Source organism: Pinus tabuliformis, chromosome 8 (assembly GCF_031772625.1).
Source record: "Pinus tabuliformis cultivar Carrire ecotype Pingquan chromosome 8, CPIR1, whole genome shotgun sequence".
Taxonomy (NCBI): domain Eukaryota; kingdom Viridiplantae; phylum Streptophyta; class Pinopsida; order Pinales; family Pinaceae; genus Pinus; species Pinus tabuliformis.
Window position 1 is genome coordinate 842,798,477 of NC_142294.1, and position 17,356 is coordinate 842,815,832.

Below are 17,356 nucleotides of genomic sequence, written 5' to 3' on the forward strand. Positions count from 1 at the left end.
ATGGAATTGTTGTTTCTCCTAGCCTTCCACAACCTACAAGGGTTACACCACAACAATTGGAAGAAAAAAGAGAAAAAGGGCTTTGTTACAATTGTGATAGCAAATGCACTAAAGGTCATAAGTGTGCTGAGAAGAAATTATTTTACATAAAGTATGAAGAGGAGGAAGAAAAGGATCAAGAAATATCAAAAGAAGAGGATATACGCCAAGACCCAACCCTAGAGAAAGAAGAAATGAATCAGACCATAGCTTATAAAGCATTGGCAAGATTTACCACTCCTCAAACTCTTAAGATAGAAGGACATATCAAGAAGAAAAAGGTGCAAGAAGTGAAAGATCACATCGAGAAAGAAGAAATGAATCCAACCATATCTTGTAATTCATTGGTTGGAATTACCACTCCTCAAACTAACAAGATAGAAGGACATATCAAGAAGAAAAATGTTCAAGAAGTGAAAGATCACATCGAGCATCAAGAAATGAATCTGACCATATCTTGTAAAGGATTGGAAGAAATTACCACTCCTCAAACTCTAAAGATAGAAGGACATATCAGGAAGAAAAAGGTTCAAGCAGTGAAAGATCACATTGAGCATCAACAACAAGTTCTCCAACTTTTAAAGGATAACGCCACTTTGGTGCAAAATCAAATGAAACAACAGGTAGATCAACATTGTAGTGAAAAATGCTTTGATGTAGGTGATTGGGTATTTTTACTGCTACATCTCAAGCAAGCTATTTACGAGAAAGAAATGTTGGCAAGACTACATGCACTTAATAAATGGCGACCTTACCGAATGGGAAGACACTTCAAGGTAAAAATGGATCATGATAGTCTTAAATACTTTTTAGAACAACTATTATCTTTAGAAGAACAAAAAAAATGTGTCACAAATATGTTGGGTTGTGACTTTGACATCATCTATAGACAATGGAAGCAAAATTTTGTTGCAAATGCACTCTCAAGAAAGGATGAGGATGTGGAAGCATTGTTTTGTGCTATTTCTATTATCCAACCAGATTGGATAAACGAAGCAAGGGATGAATGGAAGAAGGACAAAGAAGTATGGCCACTTATTCAAAAGTTGCAAAAGATCCCAACTCAAACAATATTGCCAGAAATTGAAGAGGAAGGAAAAATCATATTGGAACTTGGAGCAGTCATAGAAACAAGAACCCGACAGCTACGAAATCGATCAATTTCAGAGTATCTCATCAAGTGGAAGAACTTACCTACTGAAGATTCCACATGGGAGGACAAGAATTTTATATAGAAGCATCAAGAACTACTCAAGCGTTGAGGACAACACTTTTTGAAGGAGAGGGGCATGTTAGGCCCCTATACTACTAGTGTAACCTTTTATTGTTATTAGTACAACCCCCTTATTATAATGATGTACCCATGTAGTGCCCATATTGTTACTATTATGCCCCACAGAAGCCCACTATTGTTATTATTGTCCCCTTACATTATTATTGTTATGTCGGCTCTGATTATATTATGACCCCTTAGACTCCTATATATAGAAAGGAGATCTTTTCATTTGTATAATCCAAGAATTGTTCATTTGTGTAATGAAAAGGAGGTTTCCCCCTCGAAGAGGCTGAATTCTAAGGCGTTGATCTATCTTTTCTATCTTTTTGTGAGTTGGTTTCATAACATTATGGGAACTCAAGGGTTGTATTTGTATATATGGATGTTGGAACTTAACTGGAAGAACGATGTTACATCTGCAGTTCTAGTTTGGGTCAACTTACCGCATATATATCTTCATTGTTGGGATGAAGATATCTTGAGAAATGTTAGAATTGCATTGGGAAAATATATCATATGGCATCGGTTAAAGATTCAATGTATGCATGTGTTAGGATTTGTGTTGATTTTGATTTAGAGAAAGGTCTTCTTGAAACAATCCAACTCTTTCTAGATAATTGGTAATCTATCCAACTTGTAGATTGATTGGATCTCGTTCAAGTGTAGCCATTGTCATGATTATGGGAACTTCACAAGAAATTACTTAAAAAGGGAGAAAATCTAGATATCTAAGAAGATGAAGGATAATGGAAGAATCAAAGGAAGAGAAAGGGTGTGAATTGAAAGGCATCTCAAAAATGTTATGCCCTCGAGTCCCTTGAGCCTCATGCCTCCTCAGGAAAGAATCCAACAAGTTTGATCCAATAGGGAAGAGAAGAAAACTCTAATAAAAATCATAGATCAATTAACCCATTCACCTCTTTGGAGGGTTATCTTAACGAAAGAGATACAACTCAGGAAGTAGAAAAGTAAAATTCTCATAGGAGGCAAGACTATTTAGATAAAATGCAATCAAAAGGACCTCCAAATCTAAGCGAGGACCCTACTCTCCCAACTACAGAGGAGGAATATAGATCTAAAGAAAAAGATAATTTTGTGTCTTCGAAATAAGAGACTATTACACAAGAAATTTTTGTTTCAATAATGAGGATGTGTCAGAAAATGAGGTGGAAAGAGATTTTGAGGCTATGAGAAAAAAGGTTTTTTATTCACCTAGAAACACAAGGAATCACAATGAATCTTCGGATTTTGGATCTACAAGCAAAAAATCAGAGGGTGGAAAGGAAATCCATGTAAAACCACATAAAAGGTAGGTTTCCAACAAATAAATATGTTATAAGTGCATATGCATAAATCATAAATAATTAGGTTCTCAAAGGTCATTGGAAGAGGCCTTTAAAATAGTCTCTAATCAAACCCAAGACAAGGAATTAGGGCTAGACAAAGAATCCACTTTTGGAAAAGCGAGAAAAAGATAGAAGGTGATTCTACATCTGCGAAGAAGGTTGAAGAAGTTATTGTTTCCTCCTTTCCGCCCCTTTCATAATTCTTAAAGAAAAATTCAATTGCCTCCCCCCCTTTGGAAAGAGGTAGGAAATATTGCAACGAAATAAATTCTGACTCACAGAAAGCTTTGAGATTAATTAATTTAATAGGAATGTCTTATAAATCATGGGGAATTTTAGCATATCTACAAGTTGGACAATCATGAAATTGTTTTTTTTTGTTTGAAGGAAATATGTAAAAAAAAAAATATAGTGTTAGAATTACTGAGAGGGTTGGGGGGGTGAATCGAATCAGTTTTTCATGCCCAATTTAAAATTACTTAACTTATGCCTTCATTTCAAAGTTATCATGAACCATTATATCATTAACATAACATAGTGTTATAAATGAGAGCTTATTTAGTAAACCATGAGCAACATTAAGAATAAGAGAATGTAAACCATAAAACACATCAACACATCAATCACATATGGGCACTGGATTTTAGGTGGAAATATGATGCAGGAAAAACCACCTAAATGCAATTTCCCTGATTTTCATAATAACCTTACGTGAAGCTGTGGGTTATGACCAACCTCTACAAATCGGAAGCATTTACATTGGTGGGTTTTAACAAAAACCCGACCAATCACCAAACAGCGACTAACACATAATCTGCCAACAAACGCTAGTCCCACCTGAATGTACAAGACCGGACCCCAAATAAAATAAAATCGCATCCATAAACTTCTCGAGTCCGCTGAGGCCCAAGTCTTATCAGCTTCAATCTCCGTCGTTGATCAAGACACACTTGATCCAACGGTCAGCAGCGATATCACACATACCACTTGCACGAGGGTTAACCTTGTCTTATGGAGCCGATAAGGATTATAAATCCTTAATCTATAAATGTTCGGGTCCATTCTGAGATTAACGTCTGATCACTTTATGACCCGATACCCGTTGGATGTACGAGGTCATCAAATCTATGGCCCGTAGGTCTTCAACTAGCACACGGGTTAAAAAAACAACTTAACCTCCACAGTTTACTATGATGTAAGCATTTGAAAATGAGATTGATGGCTAGGATTTAGTGCGGGCCTTCAGCCACGATCAAAACATCCATACACTCCTAACCTCCGCAGTTACTAATCACCAAGTTCCATCATCAACTCACCATTCCACTACTCAAGATTTCGCTTACTCTGAAATCCACTTAATCACAACTTCACTTCGTCATGGTTCTACTCTTCCACCAAACTTGGTGCTCCCACTAAATTTCCTTCTCACCTTTAGATCGACTTGTTACCAAGTTCAACTCTGCCAACTCCTTTCTCCACTTGGAAACAATGTGCCGAGACTTCTCTGATTTCTTTACTCTGCCTTGCAACTATAATTATGTTTCTTTAACACCACTTCGAACTGGAATACGTAATACTCTCTATATTATTTCCCTTCTTCCAGATTTTGTAATTCACTCTTTACTTGACCTGTACATACATCTATTAAATCCAAACTGGAAGCACACAAATTCTACCTAGATGATAAGTCTTTTGTCACTCAGAAAGACTTTCAGAAATTCAACTTGAATTCATTCATCATGGTTTATCACACAGAAACCATAAATTCACAATTACGGATCACTCAGCACATAAAAGGAATGACACACACAGTCACAATGAATTCAATTTCATCATTCATTAAACAAATGTACAGATACAAATAAAAACCTGTTTTACAATCTAGCTTTGGCCTGATCTGCCTTTACATGGTCTGTATCAGTGGCCCTTTCTCGTTTCAATGCCCGTAGGCTCACAATCCAACCCTCCTGTCTGCTAACTCTCTCTTTTAAGCCTTCGAGGCTTAAAAATTATACACAAAAGGATTTTGTTAACCAATTTTGGTTCAGATCCTGAATAATTTCACCTGAATCCTAAATATCCTAATCTAATCCCTAAAATCATGAAACTAACTCCTAGTTCCTCTATCTCACACACTATTCTTGAAATCTCTCTTAATGAGAAGATTTCATTACAATATCCTCACTATTATACAACTCTCATAAAAACATAGGAAAATAAATAATTAATCACTCTTTAGAGAATCAAGTCCCTTGAAACACAAGACCCTATGTTTACTAAAATGCAATGGTTTTTCTGAGCAGGATGCTCTTGCATCAGAATCCCCAAGTAAGAAAATTTATGAACTCCTGGTCATAAGTCTGGATAATTGATTCCTCTTGGATCCTAGACTTTATTTTGTAATCTATCTTTGCTTGCCAGTTGTTCTATTGTTGTTGTTGTATGCTTGTTGTTCTCCAGGTTTCCATACCTTATGCTGGAATGCTCCACTTGCCATGCTTTCATAGTCTGTTGTTGTCTTTCTCGTGTTGCTTCTTTTCTTTCTTGTTGTTGTCTTCTTCTAAGACACTTTCATCATTAACCTTCTTACCAACTCAATTTCTTTGTCTAGTATATCCTTTGTTTGTTGATTGCCTTCAACTCTTAATTGTTGAATTTTCATTACTATCACCCTTACATCCTTACTCTCTTGTTCACTATTGTCTTGCACCTTTACAGCTGCTCCCATATTGTCCTCCAAGACAATCTTCTGCTTTTGCTTATTGCAACTGATAACTTCTTCTTCATGATTTTCATTCATGACAATTTCTTTGTCTTTCTTCTTCAGCAATTTATCAGGAACATTTATCCTTCGCTTTTCCAACTTTCTTCTTTGAAGGTCTAACTCTCTATATAACTCAATGATTTTACTTGGAGTAAAATTTGGAAATTTTACACAGTATCCCATTTCTTCATTTGCTATTGACCAATCATCAAATGGTCCCTCTTCCTCTGCTAAATTTTCCTTAACATCTTTCAGTATTTGTTCTTTCTCTTCTTCTTTCATTTGGATGTCCACCTGTGCCAAATATGTTCAGTTTCTGCAACAAAGTATGCAATCATATGACAATTATCAAAATAAAAATTATAAGGCCTTTGTGCCTCTTCTTCCTCTGGCAACCTTTCAATATGTTGCTATGATCTTTCCTTTAACTCCTTTGTCAACACATTAGTAGGCTGATTCGAACTCAAAGAATTCTTGAGACTGTCAGCAAGTCTCTTTTCCACACCATATGTTTTAATGATGCCTCTCTGCACTTGTTCACTGTAATGAATTGTTTCTTCTCCAGTCTCATTATCATACTCTTCTTCAAAAATTTCATCTTCTGGAAGGTATTCTTCCATGTTTTTGACAGCTTTAAAAGACTGCCTATCTTCTTCCAAACCTACAACCATACACAAATTATCAGTTTTAAAAACACAAGACCTTATGGTCTCATTTGATACCTCAACCATCAAGTCTTCTGGCTGCTCTGAATAATTCATATGATTCAAGTCCTCTATCCCTTCATTACTTTCAAAAAGTAATGGTCCATGTTTTGGTTCACATACCAAAACTTCAACACCTTCTCTAGCATTTTCCTTTTGTTGTAGATCAACTCCTTTGAGCTTCTCTATCTTCAATTTGACATCTATAATATGTTCAAGCTCCCTCATCTCCTTTATTAATTGCATATTTTCTTGCTAATTCCTCTTCTCTTGTAGCCTCTGCCACTTCACTTTCTTTCTCATGACATAACCATATTTCTGGTCCTTCTCATTTCTCTGCAACATTTCCATTAATACTTCAAGTTGAATTGCTATCTCAGCCATTTCTTTATCATATTTTTCGTCACTCATTCTCATGCCATTTGCCTTAGCATCTTTCTTCTTTTGTCCTCTGCTATGGTCTCTTTCAGAACCTCTGCTATGACTGTCACTAGTCATCATCCTTTCCATCTCTATGAGTTCCTCACTCACTTCACTATGAGTTGTGCAAGCCTCTACAACAGCAAGTCTTCCCTGTTGCCCCTTACCTCACCAAGCTTTCCTCTGGACTTGGTCTTTTGGCAAGTACTGGTCCTCTGTCTGGAACCTCCTTGAGCATTTTCCTCTGCTCCTTCTAGGCTTCAACTCATCTGCATCTTCTAAGAACACAATTGTCCTCTTGTATTTCAATCTTTAGCTGGAACATTTAGGTTTTGACCACCTCTTCGTTCACTTAGAAACTCTTACCAGCTTCCTTCATTCCCTAGCAATTTTACCCACATCCTCTGTGGAATTTCCCTTATGATCTTCTTGTGAGTTGCAACAATACCTCTGCAGTAACAAGTCTCCTTCTTGCTACATATGCCTCACTAAGCTTCTCTCCTCTGAGCTCAGTCTGTTAGCATTTCTTTGGTTCTTTCCTCTAGAACCAATTGAGCACTCCTTGCTTCTAGGTTGTTGCAATCTTCTCACCTTCTTATGCTGCTACCTATGCATCAATATAAAGACCACAAACTCTCCAATCTTCAAATCAAATTAAAATAAAAACATATCATCTCACCTTCAAGATCTCTGTCTGATCTTGTCCCCCCATTCACCTGCACTTTGAATGGATTGTTCTTTTATCCAACCTTCAGTTGTATCTTCAAACTCTACCACTCTTCAAGAACTTGCAAAAGTCCCTCTTACAGTTTAACTACTGTAATCCTGCTCCAAATTTTCACTCATTCAATTTCTGCTAATCATTAAACAAACTTGCATACCATCACCTATCTTCAGGATCTCACCACTCCTGCAAATCTATTTCAACAGATCTTCATACTTCCACTGCGCAAATTTTCAACATTCAGCTACTGTCAATCAGATTTAGAATCTGATTCTTTCTTTCAATCTCCCAGCTTTATCTTGGTGAAGCCTAACTGTCAACAACAATTACTCCTTCGCTGAGTTTTCTTTCATTGTTTCGTTCTTGCTCTGAGTTTCTTAAAAAAAATTACATGTTCCTTTTGCATGCAAAGTCTTCTTTCTACTCGCAGGAAACCTTTCCCTGCTCTGATACCACTTGATGCAGGAAAAACCGCCTAAAGGCAATTTCCCTGATTTTCATAATAACCTTACGTGAACTTGTGGGTTATGGCCCACCTATACAAATCGGAAGCGTTTACATTGGTGGGTTTTAACAAAAACCCAACCAATCACCAAACAATGACTAACACATAATCCGCCAACGAACGTTGGTCCCACCTGAATGCACAAGACCGAACCCTAAATAAAATAAACTCACATCCATAAACTTCTCAGGTCTGCTCAGGCCCAAGTCTTATCGGCTTCAATCTCCGTCGTTGATCAAGACACACTTGATCCAACGATCAGCAGCGATATCGCACGGACCACTTGCACGAGGGTTAACCTGGTCTTACAGAGCCGATAAGGATTATAAATCCTTAACCTATAAATGTTCGGGTCCATTCTGAGATTAATGTCTGATCACTTTATGACCCGATACCCGTTGGACATACGAGGTCATCAAATCTACGGCCTACGGGTCTTCAACTAGCACGTGGGTTAAAAAACAGCTTAACCTCTGCAGTTGACTGTGATGTAAGCGTTTGAAAATGAGATCGATGGCTAGGATTTAGCACGGGCCTTTAGCCATGATCAAAACATCCATACACTCCTAACCTTCACAGTTACTAATCACCCAGTTCCATCACCAACTCACCATTCCACTACTCAAGATTTCGCTTACTCTGAAATCCACTTAATCACAATTTCACTTCGTCGTGGTTCTACTCTTCCACCAAACTTGGCGCTTCCACTAAATTTCCTTCTCACCTCCAGATCAACTTGTTACCAAGTTCAACTCTGCCAACTCCTTTCTCCACTTGGAAACAGTGTGTTGAGACTTCTCTGATTTCTTTACTCTGCCTTGCAACTATACCTCTATTTCTTTAACACCACTTCGAACTGGAATACATAATACTCTCTGTATTATTTCCCTTCTTCCAGATTTCGTAATTCGCTCTTTACTTGACCTGTACATACATCTATTAAATCCAAACTGGAATCACACAAATTCTACCCAGACGGTAAGTCTTTTGTCACTCAGAAAGACTTTCAGAAATTCAACTTGAATTCATTCATCATGGTTTATCACACAGAAACCATAAATTCATAGTTACGGAACACTCAACACATAAAAGGAATGACATACATAGTCACAATGAATTCAATTTCCTCATTCATTAAACAAATGTACATATACAAATAAAAACCTGTTTTACAATCTAGATTTGGCCTAATCTGCCTTTACATGGTCTGTATTAGTGGCCCTTTCTTGTTTCAATGCCCGTAGGCTCACAATCCAACCCTCCTGTCTGCTAACTCTCTCACTAACTCTCTCTTTTAAGCCTTCGAGGCTTATAAATTATACACAAAAGGATTTTGTTAACCAATTTTGGTTCAGATCCTGAATAATTTCACCTGAATCCTAAATATCCTAATCTAATCCCTAAAATCATGAAACTAACTCCTAGTTCCTCTAACTCACACACTATTCTTGAAATCTCTCTTAACGAGAAGATTTCATTACAATATCCTCACTATTATACAACCCTCATAAAAACATAGGAAAATAAATAATTAATCACTATTTAGAGAATCAGGTCCCTTGAAACACAAGACCCTGTGTTTACTAAAATGCAATGGTTTTTCTGAGAAGGATGCTCCTGCATCAAAATCCAATGTGGGAGAAAACCACCACTAATGTAATTTTTTATTCTTATTTTATTATAAATAAAGTCTTCTTACATTTTGTACAGGCGCAAACTCTTACCAATATGCAAGCTCCTACATGTAGGAGCCTAAAACCTCTACAAATTATCCAACTCCTACTAGAAGGAAGCTACTACTCCTTGTCAAGTTTGTCAACTTCGATTGGAAGGAATATCCTACTCCCTTATTGATGGATATGACCCTCAGCACCTTCATGGACCGTGTTTCAAAATTTTCATATTGGATCCACCTATCTCAATCAACCATCAAGAACATGTAGGTCATCACCCACATTTACCATATACCAAGAAACCAAACACTGAATCAGTAAATTACTGAATAACTATATAATAAATCACTGAATCAATGAATACCAACCACTGAATCACTGAATAACTAAATAGTTGAACACAATTTCTTCATCAAACTAATATACCAATACAAACCAATTCAATCAAAGCATAATCATGTCAAACCACAACACGATTATGCCAAGCCAATAGACCACTCCAAGTCAAAACCTTGTCAAATTTCATCCACTAACTACTAGTTACCAAGTCTGCTCATCATATCCTCAATATCCAAGACTGTCAAATACCATGTCATAAACACAGTTCAAAAATAAAACTCATCCATCAAGACGCTTTTTTTCTTTTAACCAGAATGAGTATAGTTATGTATTAAAAAGTTGTGCCCATTCGCAACAAAATCAGGGATTTACAACAGTTTATCCATGCTTCTACAAGTTGGTAATGATTTCTTTGTCCATCTAGTCTGTTGCAGTAGATATGGCTATCCCGCCTACAAAAGTTTCCCATTCTGGGGTATTTACAGCTATAGCTTCGACAAAATTGAGATAGAAGGTATATACATTTACAATTCATCATGATGATAAAAACATAAAAACAAAATAGAGGAGATCAGATGTCCATTAGAGCTGGGCAGTTTAGATCCAGGCCAGGAGAAGCATCTTCTGAGCCTTTGAAATTCTCCTGATCTGTCACACCCTCCATGTTTTCCTCCATGGTTTCCACTTTAATCTTCATATTTTCTAGTTGATGTCGCAGTGCATCCACCTCATCCTCCAATTGCCTGATGCATTCCCATTTCTCGAGCTCCCATTCCTACATAGCCATGTTCTCGTGAATTTGTTGGTGCATGCTACGTTGGAGTTCGGTCAGAGCCTCTCTCAGATCCCAATGATCCTGCACACAAGTGATACAAGAAGGTTTGTTTCTACCACCTAGCCCAGAGAAACTGACCCATCGGCCCTCCAAACCTCGGCCTATGGCTTCCCCACATGCCTGACCAAGAGCTTTTGTACCCTGCATGTTGGCTTCCAGAACTTCACTTTTTAATAGGCTCTAGTAATTTTTGTCACTGTTTTCCACGTTCTCCTACACTCAAGCACCCTCTTCGATCCTCTGAAGAAATCCCTAATCCTCGGCTGATATGCTCCGCCCAACCTCACTCTAGCTCCAATTCTCCTCCCACTTCAAGAGATTTTTAAGAACCCACCCAGTGTCCCAAAGCCAAAATGCTTGCAAACACTCAGACACACCCAAACCTTCCAAAGCCCGCGACCCCTCAATTATTCTTAGAATCTCATTAATTTCCTTTAAAACCTCAGATGGATAGACCTTCAGTCCCTTATGCCGATATTTAACAACATATAGCCCTACCTCCGTGACACAGGAACTAACCACGGAACTAATAAGCAACAACCTCGGCTCTAGCCACCAGGCTTTTGCAGAGGCCATCGTCCCACACTCAAACCTTAAAACATACAAATTCCACATACCATTTTTCTTTTTATAACTACTGCCTAACCGAGAGGTGATGCAGAGATGAGCGAGGAGAATGATGTAATTGAGATCCCAAGAGTACTCCATCATAACTCTACCATCCTCCATTAAATTCCCACCAAGCTCCTGATCGCTTTCAGCCATCCCAACTATTCTCCCATGAGTGAGCCTAGCTTCACTGAGAACCTGAATTAATTTATGCTCCGTAATTCTCAATTCTCTGCAGATGCCCAAGGTGATGTGCCACCCAATTCTCCAAGAACCAGGGCAAGAACAATGAAGCCGCACGTTGTGACTTAAAACAGGAACAGGTGTGGTACTAAAATGACATATGACGCCACGTCTTGTTTGAGTGAGATTGTCCGGCTTGCCACGAGTCTTCATGAATGTCTGTAACTTGTAGAGGATGATGCAACAAGGGGAGGAGGATACCGGGGTGATGAATATTTTGTGGAGGGGTGTAGGAGATGGGGCCATAGGGGAGGGGGAAGGGGAGTGCAAAGAGGAAGGGGAGGGGGAATGAGATATAATGGTAGGGAAGCGGGAGGCAGGAAGTGGGGGGGCGCGGGGGGGGGGAGGAAGCGACAAGGGGAGAGCTAGGGGGAGGATGGAGGGGTATCATAACTATATGATATGATAATTCAGGCTTTTCAACTTTCTTAGCATTCCTTCGAGACTTTAACAACAACCTACAAATTTCTCTCTTCATTTTCTTAAGGAATATTTGTCGTGCCCATGACATCGTTTAATACACATTTTTCCTCCTCCAGATGGCATGCCTTATTATCCTTTCTATCAGCTTCTTGGTTATTTCCCCTCAAGACATGGTAGAAGGACACTGATTCGAAAGCAGGGAGAAATTTCTAGGCTCTCTTAATGATTTGGTTCAGGTTAGTGATCTTTTCCTTTGAAGTGTTGATCATATGCCTTATAATGATCATGGAATTGCCTAACACCTGAATCTTTTTTATACCATTTCTTTGTGCTAGGATTAGTCCCAGGAGCATGCCATATGCTTCTGCTTGGTTATTTGTCTTCCGGCCAAGGCCCAAGCATATTTGAATTCAATGATTCCGACGAGATTAATGAGAATCCCTCCATTACTTAACAAGATGCCATCCATTACATTCAATGTATCATCGAAATGCCAATCCCTCTCTGTTGTAAATATTATTTCTGAATGCAATAGTATCTGACCAAGAATATCTCAACAAGCTTTGCAACAGGCCATTCAACTCTTGAACAATGCAATCATCATAATAATATCATTGTCAAGTCTTTCTTTTCATAACACCATGAGAAAAACTTCTTCATTCATAGATCCACAGTCATGTAACACTTCACCATAAGGAAATCTATATTTAGTGCCATGCCACAAATCAACCATTAACAAATTCTTCAAACCATACATAGCTAGATCTGCCATACTTAGTCATTGTCAAGCCCTTCTTGGCATCAACAACACATATACAAAGATGTCAATCAATGCAACAACTAAATACATCACACTGACATGTGGAAAAAATGTAAGGACAATTCTTAGCAATAGATATAGAACTTCAAATAGAAGATAGACAACAACATTATTAGACTCATAAAACTTTGTCATTTGTCTTGCACCAATATTTTCTAAACCCTTGTCAAGTGTTAAGTTAATACTGTCAAGTAAGTCTCATTCTCATCAAACCATTTCTTACCAAAGATTTCACTAGTTATGTATCCCTGCATAAAATATGATTAGCTCTGCAGGCTTTTGCATAAATTAAACAAGAGACTCTCACTGTCAATTCAATACATTCTTTGCAACAATAAAATTCCTTTGCATTTACTGTTAAGAAACCCAAGAATTCTCTACAAACTCATTATCATCAAAAAAAATATTTACTATGAAGGTTAAGAAGGCCTCTCATAGTCATAATAATACTCACAACAACCTCTACCAATAACACTAAAGAGCAATCATTCATACATAACCCAGTCAACAAGTCAAATTAGGACACATTACACACTTGTACATATATTGTCACAAAGATCTCTGCATACTACAGATCGCTGCAAACATAAGATGAGTCATGGAATTGAAATTCTTATTTATGCAACTTATATATACCCTTTCCAAACATATGAATATCTTTGAATTGTGTGTTAAACGTTGAACACATTCTCTAGTCGGATCTAGACAAATCAATCTACAAAACCCTTCACTTAAAAATGATATCTCCAAACAATAAACAAATACATTCAATAGGCAAATAGATCTATAATAATTCCTCTTTTCATAAACTCCCTACTCTCATAGCAGTCTCCTCTGCGTGCCTTCATGCATTCATATTCAAAATAAATAAAAGAAAGAACTCATGGATTCACACAACAATTTTTTCCATTTTCTTCTATATTTATAACATTTGATCCTCCCAACACCTTAGGCAAAAACCAAGGTTTTATTTTACTAAATGGTTGACCAAATAAATCTAGTCGCACGCATGGAATCAGTGGGTGAAACCTTAGTTTCGCACTTGTTTTTTTTCTTATTTTTGCAACCTACAAGCATGGTTGCAAGCACAAGACATGAAGATTTTGGTTGGCTGCACTGTGAGCGAGTCTTTCATGTGGTTGGAGGCTTTCAATCGCCCTGATGAGCCTTCCTCTGCGTGGTTGGGGCTTAATGTAGCCCAAATCCTTCTCTTCTCAAACTAAAACTTGAAAGCATGCTTCTTCATGACCTACAACACCCGTACCTGCCTCAACAACTTCATGCACTCAAAAATCAATCCTACACTTGACACTTCAACCTTACACTGTGACTATTGACCATCAAATAGATATGAAGACATATAGTGATGAGATCATGGTGAACAATAAATAATCCATGAATTCATACAACAATATGTGATGAGGTTGTCATCAAGGACCACTCATGAGCCTAATGCCAACATATAGGTGGATGAAAGAACTTTTAATTGTTCAAACCGAGCTCATGGACTTTATTGCCATATATTTGCATGGTGTTATCACTTTGATAATTTAGCTTATATAATTTCTAATACAATTTATATTCTCGGTTTAGAGAGAGAGAGAGAGAGAGAGAGAGAGAGAGAGAGAGATGGTGGAAATTAATCATCATCAACAAATATTTATTTTAGCAAAATAAATTTTTATTATTTTATTATAATAATTATTTTAATAAAATTTCTCCTAGGGCCATAATTTGATTGGAAATTGTTGTGATATGGATTCTCCATGAAAAATTGTGTTTCTATGTTCAAATCTCCTCATTTACCATGTGGGCTATGTGTGGGGGGGTGTATGGGTTCACCTAAAGATTATAGTGAAAATAGTTAGAATCAATTAGTATAAACCGATCAACCTAATTATCAATCCCTCAAATAATAATAAGAATATTTATATAGTAAAATCAAATTATTAATATTATTTCAAGGTTTAAAATCCAATACATTATTAAACTACATAATTAGAACACTAAATTTAACATTATGGGTTAGCTTCATCTACATATCAATTAAAAAATTTGAATCTATTCAAAGCCTTCATCTTTAAGATAAAAAAAAGATACCTATAAATTATTATTATTATTTAGCTTGAAAATTTGATATGTGTGTGTGTTTCGTCAGAGACATCCGATAAAATTGGAACAATACAGAGAATATTAGTATGGCCCATGCGCAAAGATAACACACAAATTGAGAAATGGTCCAAAAATTTTACTATTATTATTATAATACTACACATTAGAGGTGAAAGGAGCCTAAAATCTATTTCCAACAATAAATAAAATTCGGTAGGTACAATTTTTTGGGTTATTATGAGACTAGAGTTGATTTAGAAAATAAATTTTTCATACTTATTCATCAAAATGAGTCTAGCTATGTAATGATTATAAATATTAGTAATAAAATACATCATTCGTTCTAGGTGGATAAGGACAAGACTATGGGAGGGTCATGACCCAATGATATCAGGGTACATAAAGAAGTTAGACCATTTTCGTTATAATTTATTTACTTATATTTGAATTAGTTAAGAAAAAAATGTGGGTATGTGAGTTTCTTAGAGAAGTCATGTTTCATTATGAGAGCATGCATATTTAACCTTCACATGTTGGTGGTTTTAGGGTTTCCCATTCAATATTATTTTTCATTAGGATTCCCCATTCAATATTATTTTTCATTATTAGTGTTCTTGCCTCTTGGGGAGAAGAATAATTCTATTTCAAAGAACTATTTTGGTGGTTGTGTTTTAATACTTATTGTTATCCTAGGATGAGAAGATGCCTAAGGGCATGTGTTAATTAGAATTGCTAGTGAATTTCTACATGGATGAAAGTATCTTCAGCTTCTAACACTAAGATTTCATGACTAGTACTAATGGATCCCTAGACGGAAATAGAATAGCCTAAGTGATTACATTTTAGAGAAAGGAATTCCATTTTTTGGGTTGAGTAAGTTGAAGGGGAAATAGCATTAAAAGTTGATATTTTCATGGGATTGGTTGAGTAATTGTGATAACTATGATTGTTGTGTGATTGTATGAATAGAAAAGCTTGTTAGCTAACTATATTCAAGAAATATAGTTGACATAAGCATCCATCCTTATGGGATCATAGCCTCAACTTGGGGTGACTTGTTGTAGAGAATGAATGTTTAACAAAGCATACGCTTAGGCATAATGTTTGAAATTGTGCCTAATGTTTGAAATTGTAATTTATTAGTGAAATATTTATAGAGTTAAGTGAATTATGTTTCGTAAATTTATATTCCAGTGTGTTAGGGCTATCATTCTTTTAATATTGAATGTGCTTATTAGAATTTGTGTTTCATATATTTAGTGTTTTTAGGTGTTTTGCATGTCTTATTTTGTCGATTTAAAAGCATGGTGTCAAGAGTTGAAATTCACTCACAAATTGCATTTTCAAGTGTACCTAGGCATGGGTTACTTCAAAGATTGGTATGATATATTCATTTGCAATGCTAAGGATGTGCGTGCCAACGTGAAGTTAACTTTTAGGTATGGGATGAGTGCATCGCTAGTTGGAAAAATCGTTTCTCGAAAATAATGTTTTTTTGGAAATTTGGAAAAAGATTAATAAATTTTCCATGTGATGATGTGGATTCCACCTGTGTGATGATGTGGTGGTTGTGATGTGGACATGCCATGGGTGCAATTCCATAATGGTAAGCTTGAGGGCTCTACGAGGTGCCTTGGTGGGGTCCGTGGGATGACATGGGAGCCACATCACATCAATGAGTTACAATACGACGTAAGTGGTAGCTACATATTTTGAAAGTGATATTGAAATTTTAGAGAAAGATATTGATATCTATCATAATGTGTCATCTCGCAAAGTGTGGTTTAGGAATAAATTAAGTATTGGGAGGTTGAGAAGAGTTAATTTGTGCACATTTAAAATTCCCCATATGGCCCATTGGATGGTGTGCACTAGATACCAACTAGAAATAAAGGAGTATGGTTCCAATGCGTTAGAGAAAGTATTCAATAATTATGCTTATTTCGCATATTTAATAATAAAAAAAATTGATATAATCATGTGATTATTGATATAAGAAATTTTAATGGGAAGAAATTTGTTTTAGATAGACAAAAAAAAATTGTAACTTAAGTTTTATAAAGGAAATCTTGAATGTGGAATCCAAACAAAAAATAGTTACATAAAATTATTTTGTATTTAATTTTAAACTTTTTTCTGATGTCACTAAGCTTTAAAAAGGAAATTTTGAACGTAGAATCTATAAAAATATATATAGTTAGTCACATAAAATTATTTTGTATTTAATTTTAATTTTTTTTTATGTAATTTTAAAGTCATGACCAAATTATTAAATTAGCGTATGAGACTCTCTTATTTGTGAGATAAGAGACTAGAAAGAATTTTATGTAAATTTTTGTTACAATCTTTTATATGAACAAAAATTTTAATTTTATCAATAATTATTAAGTGGATAATAGCAATTTAATCTTGATGCGTAGAAATAAATCTTCATAATTAAAAATCTTTTAATTTTTTTCAGTAAATATGTTTAACTTATATTTAATTTTTATTTAATTATTTATTTTAATTCCAAAATGTATTT

At 36.1% G+C, this 17,356-nt stretch overlaps 1 non-coding gene across 1 annotated transcript; it reads left to right on the forward strand.

The window, feature by feature from the left end:
- Nucleotides 1-14,868: 14,868 nt before the first annotated feature.
- LOC149238209 (U6 spliceosomal RNA) lies at nt 14,869-14,969 on the forward strand. Its single transcript, XR_016246801.1, has one exon. It is a non-coding gene; the product is annotated as a U6 spliceosomal RNA (small nuclear RNA).
- Nucleotides 14,970-17,356: the final 2,387 nt, after the last annotated feature.